Source organism: Anolis carolinensis, chromosome 3, assembly GCF_035594765.1.
Source record: "Anolis carolinensis isolate JA03-04 chromosome 3, rAnoCar3.1.pri, whole genome shotgun sequence".
Classification (NCBI taxonomy): domain Eukaryota; kingdom Metazoa; phylum Chordata; class Lepidosauria; order Squamata; family Dactyloidae; genus Anolis; species Anolis carolinensis.
Genome location: NC_085843.1, coordinates 139,284,770 through 139,303,860, shown reverse-complemented (window position 1 = coordinate 139,303,860; position 19,091 = coordinate 139,284,770). Strand labels below are relative to the sequence as shown.

General features: G+C 38.4%; 1 protein-coding gene across 22 annotated transcripts in view; it reads right to left on the bottom strand.

The window, feature by feature from the left end:
* mbnl2 (muscleblind like splicing regulator 2) overlaps window positions 1-19,091 on the bottom strand; it is a 135,963-nt gene that overhangs the window by 74,577 nt on the left and 42,295 nt on the right. For 2 of the 22 annotated variants that reach the window (XM_062975531.1, XM_062975542.1), the window contains exon 1: window positions 15,517-16,003. The exons of 12 other annotated variants lie outside the window; for them this stretch is intronic. The gene's annotated coding sequence lies outside the window, so the exon portion shown is untranslated. Of the gene's footprint in view, window positions 1-3,920; window positions 4,038-15,516; window positions 16,007-19,091 lie in introns of those variants that run through there. 8 more of the 22 variants (XM_062975533.1, XM_062975537.1, XM_062975541.1 and 5 more) reach the window with 8 other exon arrangements.

Here is a 19,091-nt window from a genome sequence, read left to right as displayed (position 1 = left end):
GGGAAAGCAGTAGGAAAAGTATACCACCAACTGCAAAGGAAGCAATCTCATGCAGCTCCAAAGGCAGAAACTCCCCAGAAAGGAATTCCATTCTGCAACATTGGATAATTGTGTATTGGGCCAGATTCGTTCATGCATTTTGAAATGTGTTGTGACAGAAGCCAGCATCTCTTGTGCCCTGATAACAAGAGTGTGGATCAACAACAGGTGTTCTACCATCAAAACCTCTCATCTCACCTCGGCAGTTGTCTTAATCTAGTCCCTGACAGAGAAGACAAAGAATCTACATTGCTCTTCACTTGGTTAGGATGTTCAAAGTCTGATGCACTATGCTGCTTGTCTGTGTGACTATGGAAAAGAAGACAATAATTCCTGGGCTGCAGCAAAGCATAGAAGGAACAGTGAACCAAAAACACCCTCAAAATTCCCCTAGAAGATTTGGGGTTTTTCAATATCCACATTTTATTGTTAAACGCTCTCTAAGACTACTACCATAACAACTCTAAAGCGACTTTCCTCCTGTTCCTTGATCAAGTTAGTGGTTTAAAGCTGTCTAAGCAGTGAGAAATAACTACAATCCTTGGTAGGGCATGTGCTTTAAATGCTAAAGGGCACAGATTTAATCCCAGCATACCCAAGTAAGGCTGGGAGAGGCTCCTTTTTAGACCCCTGAAGAACCACTGCCTTCAATGATGGAAATACTAGAGTGAGCCAATGGTTTGACTCAGTATAAAGGAACTTTTTGTGTTCTTTTGAAATCCTTAACAGGTCAACGTCTTTTGATTTTATCTAGGAAATGGATGTAAGGTTTTCTTAATATGACTAGAAAGATGCTCAGCATCCTTCAGCTGTAATTGAAAAGATAAGAGGTATAGTAAATGACACTGGATCAAAGGAAGTAATACTACCACTCTGTTCTGCTTGGATCGGACATAACCTGAAATGTTATGTCCAATTCTGGGCACCACAATCCAAGAAGGGTATTGATCAACTGGAACATGTCTGCAAGAAGCAACCAAAATGAAAAAAAAGGTTTGGGAAACATAACCTAAGAGAGAAGTGGATGTGTTTAGCCCGCAGAAGATAAGGTTAAGAAGGGAAATAATAGCCATAGGGTTGTTGTATGTTTTCCGGGCTGTATGGCCATGTTCTAGAAGTATTCTCTCCTGACGTTTTGCCCACATCTATGGCAGGCATTCTCAGAGGTCGTGAGGTATGGAGAAACTAAGCAAGGAAGGTTTATATATATCTGTGAGAAGTCCAGGTTGAGGGAAGAACTCTTGTCAGTTGGAGGCCTGCATAAATGTTGCAGTTAATCACCCAATTTGCATTGAATGGCTACATCTACTAGCTACTTTCTGCCTGGGGGCATTCTTTGTTAACTGCCCCTAGTTCCCACGTCTCAGAGTGTTGCTTCTTATTTACTGTACTGATTTTTGAGTTTTTTAATACTGCTAGCCAGATTTTGTTCATTTTCATGGTTTCCTCCTTTCTGTTGAAGTTGTCCAAATGTTTGTGAATTTCAATGACTTCTCTGTGTAGTCTGACATGATAGTTGTTGGAGTGGTCAAGCATTTCTGTGTTCTCAAATAATATACTGTGTCCAGGTTGGTTCATCAGGTGCTCTGCTATGGCTGATTTCTCTGGTTGAGTTAGTCTGCAGTGCCTTTCATGTTCTTTGACTCGTGTTTGGGCACTGCGTTTGGTGGTTCCTATGTAGACTTGTCCACAGCTGCATGGTATACAGTAGACTCCTGCAGAGGTGTCTAACTCAACCAGAGATATATAAACCTTCCTTGCTTAGTTTCTCCATACCTCACAGCCTCTGAGGATGCCTGCCATAGATGTGGGCGAAACGTCAGGAGAGAATACTTCTAGAACATGGCCATACAGCCCGGAAAACATACAACAACCCTGTTATCCCGGCCATGAAAGCCTTCGACAACACAAAAATAGCCATGTTTAAATATTTGAAATGGTTTTATATTGAAGATGTAGAACAAGCTCATTTTATGCTGCTCCAGAGATTAGGACAGAGAGCCATGGATTCAAACTATATGAAAAAAGATTTCACCTATACATTAAGAAAATTCTCCTAATAGTAAGAGCTGTTTGGCAGTAGAATACAATGTCTCAAGAGGGTATAGAGTTGTCTCCTCTGGAGGTTTTTAAAACAGGCGCTGAACGGTCATCTGTTGGGAGAGCTTTGATTGTTTTTCTGCACTGCTGAAGATTGGATTAGATTAGTGGTTCTCAACCTGGGATCTCCAGATATTTTTGGCCTACAACTCCCAGAAATTCCAGCTAGTTTACCAGCTGTTAGGATTTCTGGAACCTGAAAGCCAAAAACATTCGGGGACCTCAGGTTGAGAACCACTGGACTAGATGTGGTCTCTTCCAATTCTATGATTCTAGCCACCTTAGCATTTTTATTTGTGTCCTCACATTTGAACATCCTAATAGATCGGGGGAAATTTAGGAACTCTTTAGGTGCATGGTGCACAATCACCCATGTTGAGAGTGGGAGCACCTAAGCATGTAGAAGTAACTTGGCATGATAATTCTTCAAAATGCTTTATGGCTTCAATAAACCAGGGTTCTTAGGTTATACAGATAATGAATGTTCATAGGAGAAGCTTAACAATGGTATGGCACCTGGAGCTACTTCCTAGCTGACAAGCAAACTCTAAAAACTGTGAAGATGCGTAACAGGTGAAGTAGTAGGAGAGAATTATGACAACTAACGAATATAGCCTGAGAGCATAAGAGGTTTGGTCAAATGTAATGCAAACCATGTTTGAATCAGATGTAATGTCAGACCATGTTTGGATGCTATGTGAGGAAGTTAGTTAGGGAAGCCTGCTTGAAACATTAGAAGGCAACACATATGCCTTTGCCCTTCAATAAAAAAAATGTGAGAGAGGAGGGACAGAATATATCATAAATAGAAGATAGGAAGATTTAAGGACCCACAGGCTCAAAAACTCTTATTTCCCTTAAGTATGAATATCCTTCTCTCGCTTCCAGATTCTAGATTATAGTTTGCTAATTTTTCCTGAATGACCCAAACCACTTTTTTATTTAGTTATTTGTTTTTTATTTTATTTTTGTTTTTTGTTTTTCTTGCAGGCTAGGTTTCAAATCCTGATTTGCAGGGCAAGCGCAGATCATAATTGACAGAACTGCAGCATGTCAATAGAGGACAACAGGGGTGAAAGGAGTTGTCAAGATTTTCTCATATTATCAAACCTTGGCCTGTAATTAGACCAGGGGTTTGGGAAATGTAGTAATAACCGGATGCTACAGAATAAACACACTATCAAGATCTATTGTACAAGTATAGGATCATTTAATATCAAATTTCTATCACTTGTCATGCTCCTGACAAATATCACCTCCCTACTGTTAGCCCTAGCAAATCAAGACATCTGATGTCATCATAGATATAAATAAGAATCAGACAGCAGGTAAATAAATGTTTAATGAAGCTTTGCCGGCTCCCCTAAAACACTTCACAGGGTTGCACAGTGAAATTTCAACCGCTGCTATTATAAACAGTGCAACTTTTATAACACGTGAGCATAGCCGAGCTCTAGTGTTTACTTTAGCATTTCAGTTTTACCTGTAAGAAGCACAACATAAAACTATGTTCAGGCCACCACAACATTTACAGCAGAGACTTCCCTATCAGTCTCTCTGTTTTCAAATCTCAAACAGACACTACTACTACACACAAACACTTTAAAGGGCAAAAGAGGGTAGATGAGTTGAGAGGATAAATCTTCAGTGTTTATGTAGCAGACATGCAAATATCTGTTCTACATTATTTTTACCTTTTTATACTATTTAATTTTATCCAAAACACTGCCCAATCTTGTAATTTCCAGAATATGCAATACTTTGAACCCCCGAGCACCCACCTATTACTTCTCTGCATGACTCACTGCTTCTATTCAGAATGAGTAATTCTGCCACATTTCTCCATCAGCCATCCCAGGATCAATCACTACCACTGCAAAGAGTCACATCAGAATTACCTGCAATTAGGATACAAACACATACCACTTCAGGAATGCAGTTGCCACTGGCAACCATGAAATGTCTGCTGATAAACATCTACCGAATCCCTGCATGACACAAGGCATCCCTTCCCCAGCATACTGTGTGCATTGCAGAAACTGTGTGGGTGGGTGAGTGCAGAGGATAATCACTTACTTTTTATCAGACAAGAGAGAGATTCCCCAATCCTTTCCAAAAAATCTCCAGCATGTGCAGAAAGACTCAGGTACAGGTCCGCATCTGATTTCAAATCAAACAGTGTGAGAGCTCCTCATTATTTTCAAAAGAGTGCAAATGCTTGATTTAAAGTGAGATAGTGTTCCCGCTCCTCCCCTGTGTCGTGTGGAACTCAAGTAAGGAGTGGCAGTGGCTCCTTCACAGTTTTGAAAGCACCAAAGGCCAAGGAAACACAATGAGGAAAACATCACTAGCAGGAATATCATTTTTAAAAATGGAAAGCATATGGGAAGATTTACCCCATTCCTCTCTCAACATGCCCAACAAATATCACCTCACCACTATTAGCTCACAATAGCTCACAAACTGGTATTACTGCCCTCCCAAAAACAAGTCCTTCCATGCCCACTGTTTCCAAGTTTATTTTGAATGAATAACACAATCTAAAAGAGAAATAGTGTGCTGTACTGGTGTCAGGACTGGACTAACTCTGTTGGAAACCAAAGTTCAAATTCCCACTCAGGTTTGGAAACCACAGTCAGGCTCTTGGGCAAACCACACAATCTCAGCTTCAGAGGAAGCAATGGAAAGCCTCCTCTGAATCAATCTGAAGAGTACTGCAATGACTGATATACTTCCCAGAGAACTCAGTAAAGAAACTCTTCCCCAATACTTTGTGAATCCCAGCCCTTTCAGAACAGTGATGAAATTGATTTATATATTTGTAGTTCATTTATATTCTGTCCTTTTATTAATGAACTCAAGACATACTTTCTTGAGTTCCTTAATAAAAAAAGGACAGACTATAAATGAACTCTAAATGTAGTTTATGCCTTTATCATCCGCCATTTATGACCCTGTTATGTAGATCAAAATGAGCTTCATGGCTTAGTGGTAGACAGAAATAGGTTCAATATCTTGGAGATCTTGAAAGCTAAGTAGTGTCTGCCCTGGTTAGTACTCAGATTGGAGATGGCCAATGAAAACCAGGTGCTGTAGGCTACATTTCAGAGGAAGGAACTGGCAAATCACCTCTAAATATTCTTAAGGAAACTCTATGAAATTCTTGGGGCCACCATAAATAAGTCAACAAGTGTCTTGAGGGTTCTTTGGAGAGCTCTTTTAAGGTTCAGGCTAAAACCCAGAGTGAATTTACCACACCACTGACATGTTCCTTATTTCAAAACTACAGCTGATAGGGGAAATCTGGTGCCTTGTTTGGAATCAGCAGATCAAACATATCCAGAAACAGGACTAATATCTGAGGCATCATAATGTCCATCGGACAGCATTATCAAACCAAGAGAAAATCATACTTAAATTATATCACTAATACCAATCAATACCCTGTTTCCCCTAAAATAAGACATCCCCAGAAAATAAGACCTAATAGAGGTTTTGCTGAATTGCTAATATAAGGCCTCCCCCGAAAGAAAGACCTAGCAAAGTTTTTGTTAGGAAGCATGCCCACTGAACAGAGCACCAGAACATGCAGGATCGGTAAATGCACACCATAGAGTGTTGTACATGGAAATAATGGTAGTAACAAGAAATTCTTGATAGGATTCACAGTTTGTCTGGTTATGCCAGTTTGTGATGACAACCACTGTACAGTATATAATAAATGTTCATTTTTTTGTTCACCAATAAATGTGACTTCTTCTTCATGGAAAAATAATACGTCCCCTGAAAATAAGTCCTAAAGCATCTTTGGGGTCAAAAATTAATATAAGACACTGTCTTATTTTTGGGAAAACACAGTAGTATACAATGCAAATTGTTAAACCATTTTCTTATTACTTTTTGTATTTTTCATTCTACCAAAATTGGGCATTAAATGAGTATAAAGGTTAGACGCTGTTCATTGCACTTTGTATTTGTTAGGCTACAATAGTGCTATACCAATTTTTTCAACACACATCTATCAAATTTGTATAGCAACTGAAAAAAACTATCCACATGTTCCAAATTCTATTTTGGCAAACTTTGCACATTACACGTATTCCAAAAGATTTATTTCTGCTACTCTTATTTGTTCAAGAATTTAATATACTCAATGCAAACCCAAATAGAACATCAGACATAAAGGTATTCCACACAGTTCATCAGAAACAAATATCAGAGAATCTGCAGCACAAATTATGAAGATGTGAAGAAGGTAATTTGATTAAGTGTCCAAAATAATACGCCACAACATTTATTTATACGTTTTCTTAAGCATCTCCAAAGCTAATACTGTGCAGATAGGAACTTGTTTAGGCATGGAAATGATTCCAGGTAACCGGTTCTATTTATTAGGATACTCTCTTTAAAAAAAAACCAAAAAAAAAACCATGCCATTCTGTTAGAATGAGCACACCTTGTGATATAGACCTCATTCAGAAGTTATAATAACTCAACTTCCATAGAAATGTTTAGAAAGTGGGAAGGGGTATCACACATCTTCTTGCACATTCCTTCTTCTCTATCCCTTTTATGAGCAGATTTATGGGCCACCCCTCTTTTCGTGGTTTGTGGTAACTATCAATTGCCATGATATGGTATTGAAATAAATTTAATAGGACAAATATAAACCTGTTTTCAAACCTACCTCAAAATTTAGATTTCAATCATAATTCAGAGGCAGGTTGAAAAATCTTTAGGAAGAAGATTGTCGTGCAAGGTCTACTCTGCCTGTGGGCTCAGCCAAGCCCAGTCAAGATCTTAATAGATCATAATGCTTGTAGTGGAAAGTGATCTGGCCAGTTAGGTTACTCTCAGTGCCACTGAGTGCAAAAAGCCAAATAGCTAAAGTGAGCGTATACTTGTTTATGCCCAAAGGCAACTGAAGAGAGCTAAGTGAATTAAAGAAAAGCAAACAAATGCAAATATGAAACAGTTCCTTAAGTGGAAAATTATATAGGACACATGATACTGAGTTCTGATGCTTTCAGGCAAAATTTTAGAAAGTTACTTATTTGGACTATACATTGCAGAATCCTCCAGGAGGCATGTCTTTTGCCCATCTTAGCTTAAGGATTATCGAAGATGTAATTCAAAGAAGTAACTTTTCCAAGCTCTATCTCTCAATTTCACATGCAAATGATACTGTTTATTTTTCTATACAAAGTTGCACATTACAGCAGTACTATAAAAATTGTCACACAATTCAGAGGCTACTACTGATGCATGTCCATGTGGTTGCTCTTTCACAAGTTTTTGTCACATACATTTTGTAGGTGCCATGGTATCTAACTGCAATGAAGTGAGTCAGCATCGACAAAGGTAACAAACTGCATCTGAAATTAATCAAATCTGATTTTTTTTAAAAGCTAAAAATATTAGAACATATTTTCCATGTAAAAACAGAATCGGATCTATGAAACAATACACCCCAATCAAATAAAAATAACTTGTTCAGCACTGCTGTGGCTGTGTCTAAATAGATGTAATGTGGCAGCAGGTGGCTTATACGTGAGTAGGACAGGAAATGTTCCAAGTTTTAGTTCAAGTACCTTATACAATAGTCCAATGGAACTACTGTATAAGGTGCTGAATATTATTTCCAAAAGAGATTCAGTACACTGGATAGCTTCTTTAAAGTAGATCCAGAGCCGATTAACGCCCCACTAGCTTCTACAGCATGACCGGTATGTCATTTTGCAAAGGAAGCCAATAGCATGTATTTTGACAACTGCATGTCAAAAAAGGACTATGCCTAACACTTCTTTATTTCTTGAAGCAATAGGAAAGGGAAAACTGTATATTTATGGTGCTAGCTTCTGATGTGCAAATCATGTTTGTAGAGAGCTACCTTTTATCTAAATTAAACCTGGAACAGCAAACAGAGGTACCAGAGAAATGCATTGGGATAGTGGAGTTGTAGGCAGTAGAAACAAGGCAAAGGATGAAAACTTCCGATATCTAAATATCAGGGTAAAAGTGTCACTGACAGACCATTCAGAAACTGAGGTCCTATTCCCAGAGGGTCACAGCATTGGGGCCGGGCTGTGGCGCAGGCTGGTGAGCAGCCAGCTGCAATAAATCACTCTGACCAAGAGGTCATGAGTTTGAGGCCAGCCCGTGGCGGGGTGAGCACCCGACAATTAAAAAAAAATAGCCCCTGTTCGTTGCTGACCTAGCAACCCAAAAGATAGTTACATCTATCAAGTAGGAAATTAAGGTACCACTATAAAGTGGGGAGGCTAATTTAACTAATTTACGACTCCATAAAAATCATCCAGCCAACATTGGAATGAGGATGTGCCGTTGCAGTGGATGATGAAGCAGCTGCTCCCCCTGTGGCCAGAATCGAACACCCTCTCAGGAGAAGGTTAAATTGCCTCTGTCTATCTCTGTCCTTGTTCTATGTGTATATGGCATTGAATGTTTGCCTTATATGTACACAATGTGATCCGCCCTGAGTCCCCTTCCGGGTGAGAAGGGCGGAATATAAATACTGTAAATAAATAAAATAAAATAAAATTCAATGGCCAATAAGGTTGTTGATGTTTTAGGCAGGAAAAAATGCAAAGGAAATACTGATATTACGCATGGATGCAGGAGTTGTATACACAAATCAGGAGATGCAGATGAGGTGACAAACCAGATATTGAGATGCAAATAACAACCTTATTACCTTAAACAAAGCATGAAAACAAATATTTATTAAAAACTGACTACTAGCTACAGAATTTAAGATCAAAGCAATTTCTTAGAAAAAATATATATAAAGCAGAACATCTGAAATGACCAATTAATATAGAAAAACAAACTGTATATAAAAATGGATATAACAGTTCGTACAACCTGTACTAAAAACAAGAGCTATTGTTAGGACAGAATATGGAGAAGCTGAATGGTTTCCAATTGGCTAGGGGCCAAGGAAGGCTGCCTTTTATCACTCTTTCTATTTAACTTGTATGCCAAAATTTCCTTATATAAAATAGGATTAGATTTAGAAGGAGACTTGAAAACTGGAGGAAGGGACATCAACAATCTAAAACAGTGGTTCTCAACCTGTAGGTTCCCAGGAGTTTTGGCCTATAACTCCCAAAAATCCCAGCCAGTTTATCAACTGTTAGGATTTCTGGGAGTTGAAGGCCAAAACATCTGGGGACCCATAGGTTGACAACTACTGATCTAAGATATCCAGGTGACACCATACTACTAGCACAAAATAGTAATGATTTGGAATGGCATTTTTAAAATGTCAAGTCAGAAAGTGCAAAAGTTGAATATTAAGAAAATAAACATGATGGCCACAGACAAACTATATAATTTAAAAATAGATGAGGAAGCCATTGAATAATTTCAGATTTTCTTTACCTGGGCTCAATCAGTAATCGGATTACAATCAGGAAATTAAAAGAAATTAAAAGAAGACTATGATTTGGAAGGGCAGCTATGATACTGAAATATAAAACTATATCACTGATGGTCCACGTAATAGTGATCCTCATTACTATGTATGGTTGTGAAAGCTGAACAGTGAAGAAAAGCTGATAGGAAGAAAATCAACTCAGTTGAGATGTGGTGTTGGAGAAAAGTTCTGTAGAAATCTTGGACAAATAAATAAGCAAATTCTCTCCCTAGAAGCAAAGATGATGAAACTGAGACTGTTGTACTATGGACATACATGAGAAGAGATTACTCACTAGAAAAGACAGTTATGGTAGAAAAGGTAGAAGGCAGTAGGAAAATAGGAAGATCACAATCCAGTTGGATAAACTCAATCAAGGAAGCTAAAACCCTGAGTTTGCAAGAATTGAGCAGGACCCTTGAGGTCTCTCATTCATGGAGTCGTCATAAATTGAAGTTGACTTTCAGGTAGATAACAATTGGACTGAATCTCTAAAACACAGTATCAGTACCAGGAAAGTTTCAAATTGACTTGTTGTAAAATAAACTATCAATTTAAAAAATAATTTATTATATCAACACTATTTTAAGTACCTGTGCATATATTCCAAACTTAAGTATCAATAAAGCCACTACCGATAATGATGATATCTTTATATAAGTATGGGATATATTCTGTAAGTACCTGTAACAAGATCCTGCTTTCAAGAAAACCGAAGCTAATTCTCTTAATTATGTCAAAGCTAAGGTCTTTTAGCTCCTATTGATTTCAGATTATATTTTTCATCAAATGTGTGATTAACTCAATGGCTGTGTTTACACTGGATCATGTTCCAGTGTTCAATGAAATACTGTAGCAACACCCAAACAAATTTTCAATACCTTTTCCATTAATCAGAGCACTGTGAAATGTTCACTTTTTACAGCATATTTTGAACTTTTCACATTTGTACCACCTTTCTATTATGAAGTAGCTACATTCTATGTGTGACCTTAGGAGGCATTTATATAAATTGTTAAATTGAGTTAAATACTGCTGAAGAACTTTGTCTGTTATAGGCTGGCATATGTGACTTCTGTATTTCAGACACAAACTATTTACATAAATATATTCTTCACATTTCCATGTAAAGTGGGTTGAATTATGAAAACAACAAAGATGCCACGGAATTTTCTTGTGCTGTATTTTGTAAATAGAAATCATTCATTACCTCTATGGTTAACAGATACACTTCAGGAAGGGTCATTAATGACAGAGCTGGAAGTTGCCACAAGCATTCTATCCCAATCTCCTACCAAACAGCAGGACTAACCCATTCACCAGACTTGGCAGTCCAAACTACAATGTGCCACAAGCTGAGAGAGCTGACGCATTGCATAAAAGTACTTACACAGTAAATAGCTCCTGATAATTCAAGCAAAAGGACTACGGCACATGCTATACAGGAATGAAACTCCTGCCTAACGGGATCCAGTCTATATATCCTGGCAGAAAATTCCCTCTATCAGCCAGATCCCAAGAAGGAATAAAGCAAGGCTCAACCAAACTGGTCATCTGGTGGGTACAAATCCATACCTCTCCAAAAGCTATATGACAGAATGCTATCTCACAAATTACCATCTTAGTGAGAGATTATATCTCACCCTGCCTATATATACTGTTAGAAAGAGGTAAACATTTTTCTTTCTTAGTAGGTGCCAAAAGATGCTTCACTCTTCCTTTGCCTTGGACTAGTACCCGTTTCAAAGGGAATTTTCCTAATGACTGCTTAGTTTGATGTCTCAATTTCTGTCCCACACTGCAGTTCCCTCCCATTAGCCTTAGCACGGGTTGCTTTTCTCCAGGCAACTCCCCTAAATTATAACACCCTTAATGCTAGCACTTCTGTTTGCTAGCATGTTGCAAAACAAATCACATACGAATTTTGAAGCAGTTCCAATCCCAGCCCTACTTATTTAGATTACAGATCTAAAGGCAATACTTTTTTTTAACACATGGATTGCAGTTAATGTTCCTAAACCATACATATCAATCCAAAGGACAAAAACTCAGTTTTATTTATCTATGTCCAACAAAAGAAAATCCCTTCTAGGCATTTTCTTGGTCCTCCAGCCTGACTGTAGTATTCGTAGGCCAGGTGTTAATCTTTTCAATAGTGTTTGCAACTATCTGTAGTTTTGTATATCCATGCAAAGTTTAGAAATGTATCATCCATGCATAAAGAACTCGTACTATACATTTAGAAAGAGAAACTGATCCTCAATTATAAATAAAATACAGAGCATTTCAATGATTAATCTATGTACATATTTATCAATACATCAATATATAAATAGTTGTATCCAAACACATTTAAGAAATGAATATTTTAAACAGATAACACTGTTTTATTTCAGTTCTTATTGTTCTCATTTTTGTTTGGTGGTAATTTATTCTGCTTTTAAGCTGACAGTCTTGTTACATCTGTTTATTAGACTGCTTACGTGTATCATTCATCACTTTGCCAGAGCACTACACAGTATGTTCTGTGGATGCAGCAGTCCCTTCACTGCTAGGCAAGAACCACCTGATCTACAAGAAATTTAAAATCAGTTTGCAATGCAAGGAAGAAACATAACATACACCTTTTCTGTTATAAACAAAGGCGATCCTCTGTATTCAGAGATACTGTATCCACAGCTTGAAAATATTCCACCCCACTCCACAAATCCAAAAAAAGCGAACCTTGATTTTGCCATTTGATAGAAGGCAACTTTTTCTACATCATTGAATATAATGGGTCTTGAACATCCATGGATTTTGGTATCTGCAGGGGATCTTGAAACCAAGCCTCAGTAATACCAAGGGCCCCTTGTATATCAAGATAAATCTTAAAGCAGCTTCTCACATGACTACTACTCAAATATTCACTTAGGACAGCAGCAATGGTGGTATTCAGTGAAAAGAAGGGATCCAAAGAATTTGAGGGAAAGGAAATCACTAGCTCCTACCCACTATAGCCAGTCATGTCTTCCTGTAGAACAGTGGTCCTCAACCTGTGGGTCCCCAGGTGTTTTGGCCTACAACTCCCAGAAATCCCAGTCAGTTTGCAAGCTGTTAGGATTTCTGGGAGCTGAAGGCCAAAACATCTGGGGACCCACAGGCTGAGAACCACTGCTATAGAAGGTGTGGAAAACTCTCCTGAGCTGGTTTTCAACCAGCAAGGAGAATGGAAGGAAGTAAATCCACTGCAACCCCCAAAGAAATTTAGCCCCTGGGAAGCCATTTTTATTAACAGTCTATTCCACCAAAACGTAGCACCATTTATTCCTCAGTAACACACATATAAAATGCACTGCAAGTTTAAATTGACTAAAAATTATACAAAACTGTATATGAGTGTACATTTTCTAATGAGACAGGGTCAAAACCTTTCAGAATGTTGCAGTGAAGAGATGCACTTTAATATATCTTTATAACCTTTCCTTTAAAATCTCTCTGATGCAAAGCAAATTTGTTTTGCAATACTGATTTGTTTAGATACATTGAACTTATTGGAAGCTTAAGTGGCTTTTGCTGGGTCTTAGTATGGAAATAATCGCAAGACATCACAAAGGAGCCCCTGCTCATACTTAATTGCTCCCCCAATATAACTTTATAGATGTTAAGTTTGTGGGAGGTTGAAGGGGAACAGAAGGAAGTCTTAAAGCATTAGAAAGCCAAGAAAAACAAACAGTAGCAATGCCCAGAAATGGTTTTAATTTGCATGCCTAACAACTTGAAAATAATGGCAATAGAAGCCAATGACAGCAAGTCCAGATTCTGTCTTTCCAACCTCAGCTTTCTATTCCTTATAGGATCAGAGTCTTCTACCCCAATGCAGTCTTCCTCACCGTGTGTGAGTTTTTAATATAAATCCTCCATTCCCTGCTGGCAGCTAGTTTTTGTCAAATTTGCTGACACATTTCAGCATAATGAAACAACAGTATTAAAAGAAATTAAGGTAAATTTAGAATAATATTAAATTATCTACTGGTTATGCATTGTTTTAATTGAAAATGTATATAGATCAGACATCTGCAGCAATTATTATTAGCTTATTTTTTCCGCTTTTAGGTATGGTTCCCATTTTTAAGTTTGACAAGAAAACAAAAAACTAGCTGAAGGAGTATATCAAATCATGTAGGACCACATTGGTAATTTGCCATTTCTGTGATGACTCATGGGCCTTGTAGTCCTGTTCCTAGTACTATTGTGGCAGACGAAGAGGAAAACATGGGGTTTTCGCCGGTTCAGCAAGAGCCGGAGTCCCTTCACCTGCAGGATGTTGATGTTTGCCCTCAAGAATTCAGCCAAACAGGCCTTGGGCAGAACTCCCCTCCGTTTCCCAGGAAGGAATCTTATTCCAGAGAAAGGGGAGTCAGAGAAGCCCAACGGAGGAGTTTACGCATCGCTGCCAAACAAATGGCTGATTAGGCCTGCTTCCCTTGGGAAATTCTAAGGAGTCACACATCTGGACAGAGTTGGGTTTCGCTTCTCGTTCTCTAGGGAAAGAGTTCTGTTGGCGGGAAAACGAGACCCAATATAGGTGTTTGGCGCGAGGGATTCTTTGCGGAGTCAATTGATCAGCTTCAGGAGAGAGATCGTGTGTGGACTTCGTAATCCCAGTTCCTTGCTTCCCGGATCGAGTTTCAAGCCTTGCCCAGCCTTGCTGTTTAACCACGAACCCTGCTCCATGCTTCACGTTTTGCCTTGTCTCCAGTCACGGACCTAGCCAAGAATCAAGTTTATTTCCAGCCTTGTTGTCAAGTTTCAATGGACTACTAAGACTCTGACATTTCCCCACACTATTGCTTGGCAAGAGTGTGTGTTTCGGTCAAGTGGATTAAAACTTTGAACTCTAATATCATTTATTGGACAATACATTTTTGGACTATATTTGACCTCTTTTGAAAGGTCTGTTTCTGAACTATATTCTTCACTTGTTTTTATTGATTTTATATATTTCTTTAATAAAGATATTAGATAGAGACTGACCTCTGTGTAAGGTTATTGGTGCCCAGCTGCCAGGGTTCTGACAATTTCTTATATGAAAAACATTATCTTTTACCACTGAAATTTTTTTATTACATTGTACAGAAGAATTCTTCTTTTAAAAGGCCCTTGACATTTCAGTTCCTAGAATCCCTAAACAAACTGGAGTTTCTTCTAAGTAGACTGAAACAAGACCGTGCTCTTACTTTTGGTTGGTTGGTAGACACTTTAAACAGAATACAGTTTGAGCATCCCTCATCTAGATATATCAAATTCTCCAAAATCCAAAGTTGCCCACACGAGTAGCTAAGATAATGACAGGTCTGTTTTTTGATGGTTTAATATATAATTCATGCACAACAATATTTAAAATATTGTATAAAATTATCTTGAGGCTATGTGTATTAGGTGTATATAAAACAAAAATAAAACTGATGTTCATGTTTTGACTTGGATCTCATCTAAGTCCATATATGGAAATGCAGATATTCCAAAATCTCAAAAAATCTGCAATCCAAAACACTCCTCATCCTGGTCCCGGACCCAAGCATTTCAGATTAAGGCTATTTAACCTATATTTGAATTTCATGAATGCTCTTTAAACATCTACGTTGCAAAGTTAATTGAGCCCCCTCCCAAAACATTGTTCTTTGCTTTCATTTAGACACACATTTTTATTGCCCATCTGCTTCTTTGCAGAAATATTTGTGAGTCTTTATAATACTTGTGAGCAGGGTTGTGCTGTATAGACACAGAATTATTACAAATGCCTTTAAAAAAACCAACCTAAAACCATGCACGTACACTGTCTTTTTGCGTATGATAAATCTCTTTTCCCTGACCTCCTAAGCAACACATATGGTATGCCGCATACTGCAGCAAACTCTTTAAACATTCAATAAAACAAAACCAATCTCCTTGCCTACCTTGTACAGCTCTGCCTATTGAACACTTCAATCAACCAAACAGAATTTTCTAATGCAATAGTGGCCATATCTTTCCAATTGCATCATGACGGTGAATAAGTCTCCTGTGAAATAATTATTGCTGCTTGTTTTCTCCCGCCTCTCTGAAAGCCATATGCCTTATCTGGGGATTTTCCTTTGGATGATGAAGCAAAGGCAGGCTGGATTCGGTTGGTGAGAAACTACATCCCTTCCTTCCAGCAAAATCCCTCCCAGAATACTGTAGCCAATCACACAGCCGCTCGGTAGCTCTACTGGTCTTAAACTGGTTGGAATACAGTGACTGACAAGGCAGCGCTGCTTGTCTAATGTGCAAAAACAATGCCTTCATGCCAGTGGAAAAAAGGAATCTCCCTTTCCCTAGAAAAATGGTGCTTCTGAGAAAGCAAAACAAAAACCTAAAAGAACCAGAAATGTACTGGAATGCAACCCGATGCTAAAACAATGATTCACTTGTGTCATGATTAAAAGAAGCTTTAAACGAATATACACAAGAATGCACACACAGAGAAAAAGATGCACACAGAATGCAGAAAACAATTTTGATTTAAAAACAATAGTAATGCTTCAAATATAACCGCACTAAACAAAAGCAATCCTACTGGTATTTACAGGTCAGCTACAGTATTGGAGGGTTGTGGGTAACAGGATGCCATCTGCTGATGCTGAGATTTATTCATGCATATTAATTCAAGCACTGTAACCTTTATTTAAAAAAGAATGTTGCTAGGATGAATCAGATGAGTTCAGGATACAGGTTTACAATTGCCACACTGACGTGACAATTGCATTTCTTTATTGTGAATATATTTTGCCACAAATGTGATTCAAACACATATCTTCTCTCCTAATTTTAAATAGAGGCTGATTTTTAATAATAGATTTGATGCACATTCAGTAATAGAAAGGAGACATGGGATGCTAAAACAATCACCGAAACACAATTCCTGCAGCAAAATATACACATGTTTTCATTCATTTCCAGGAGTTCAATTTTGGATTATTGAATGACTTTGAACTTCAGCAGTTCAACAACAAGCTCCCAAAATGAATGAAAACATCCCTATAGCACATGTTAGGTTTACAGAATATCAAAATACCAATGGAAAAATAGATTTCAACAAATTGTAGAACCTGATGTGGACTTCCAAACTCCTCAGGGAAATGACTGAGAGCTGGTGGTCACAACAATAAAAGTCATACCACAATGTGCAAAAGTTTATTTAAAAAATGTTTAATCTAAAATTCTCAGTATCCCCACATTCACCATGGTCACAGCTTGAGGATTTTAATAGTTATGGTTCACCAAATAAACATTCTCACATCTTCTGGCTAGCTTTATTTATTTGTTTGTTTTGTAACATTGGGAGGGTAGTGAAGAAGGAAGATGGGATTTTATGTTACTTGCAGTAAACAATGCAATAAAATATGAATGGGGAAAAGAATGGGATTATCCTGTGGGTGATCATACTGCTGTCATATGTGTCTGCTTACAACAGGGAAGGTAAAAAGCACCTGTTCCCAGCATTCCTTTGTGAGTACATGGGAGCAGCAAAACAGAAAGAAAAGGAGACAGAGCATATGCCTCTCTCTGCAGTTACAACCAGAATGTTAAACTCGCTTATCCAAGACTCTGGATTATCCAACACATTTTTGTAGTCAATGTTTTCAATACATCATGATATTTTGGTGCTAAATTCGTAAATACAGTAATTACTACATAGCATTACTGCGTATTGAACTACTTTTTCTGTTGAATGTGTTGTATAACATGATGTTTTGGTGCTTAATTTGTAAAATCATAACCTAATTTGATGTTTAATAGGCTTTTCCTTAATGCCTCCTTATTATCCAACATATTCGCTTATCCAACATTCTGCCAGCCCGTTTATGTTGGATAAGTGAGACTCTACTGTATTTAAAAAATACATTTGGAAGATGAGGGGAGGAAGAAGGAAGCTAAATATCTGTGTGCACCTGAAAATAGTACTATTACTTCAGGATTATTTTTTAAACAATATCTCAATGATATTCCAGATGACTCATTCAAAGAGGCAGAACAGATTAAACAAACATCTCAAGAGGAGAAATGTGATGATGTTTTGGCAAAAACCACAGATACAGTTATAGTGACATAATAACAAAAACTTGATTTGCAAATAGTGTAATCAAGAAAGTCCAGAACATCAGATACTTTTGAAGACCCCATCTCAAAATCCATTCCACTACTCTTCTAGTGAGAGTTAGAAATGGATCAGGTACTGTCTGGACATTCAAATTAAGATGAAATGAGATGGAGACTGATTTTTAAGGCCACCCCACTCTTTGCCATATAAGTGAGACTATCAACTCTTGACAGCGAAGGATTTAACAATGTTATTGCTTCACTCAGGCAGATGCCATATTCAGGGCAAAAGTTTGCAGCATCTTTTTTGTGCTTTTTAGCTTGCCAGAAAAGGTATCAGCTAGATGGGAAAGTACTCTTTTTGGCAAGAGAAAGAGATGGCGATTAAATGTGTTTCTTGCTTCCATAATATCTGAACGTGACATACACAATAACATGTCCAAGTTACAACGTACTAATTATTAATGGGTAGTGCATGGCTCTGTCTGGCTAAATGCAGGCCCATCAGACACCTCACTATTTGATGGCACTTTAGGAACCACCTGCGACCCAAGGGTGCAGCTGAAAAGACTGCACTGTCACTGTACAACTAGGGCACAGTGCTTTTAAAATCTATTTAAGTCAGATTCAACCAGTGCCAGAAGGAGTCAAGTGCCATCCCAGAGGGCAGCATTGTGAAGCCAAACAGCAGATAAGACTACAACATTTCCAACAGTATTTTCTCAACATTCAGGATTAGTCTCTGAACTGTAAATATTATCTCATTTCAGAGCTGAGAGTCCAGGATCAAATGCTAAACACGTGTGTTTTGAACTACTACCACCAAATGTTTGTAAGCTCTCCATAATGGAAACGCCCATAGTGTCCAAAATTCAGTTGAAGTAGAGACTGGTATACATGGATATACAATTTATGGCATTTTGAAGAGTTATCAACCTTTGGCTTTATTGTACATGCACCTTGGAGAAACATCCACCTAAACCAGTGGTTCCCAAACTATTTGGCCTACCGTCCCCTTTCCAGAAAAAAATATTACTCAGCGACCCCTGGAAAGGGGGGGGCGTGGCTTAGAGGGGTGGGTGCAGCTCCTGCTCAAGAGGGCGGGGCTGAGCCTCTCCCCTAGTCCAAGATGCAGGGTTGGAAGGGGGAGGGGCCACAAAGTTACAAGTTCTGAGGCAGGGCTGAGCTTCTATCTCTGTCTTGCAGCACCTGCCAGGACACAGGGGGTGGGGCCTCTTCCCAAGTGCCTGATGGGGCTGAACCTCTACACCCCCCCCCCCCCGTGTTCTAACAAGTGCCTCAGGGGAGGTATACAGAGGCTCAGCCCTGTCTCGTGCTCATGGGAAGAGGCCCCATCCCTGCCCCGCCCTTTAATCCTAAAAGGCCTCTCAGGAGGGGTATAGATTCTCAG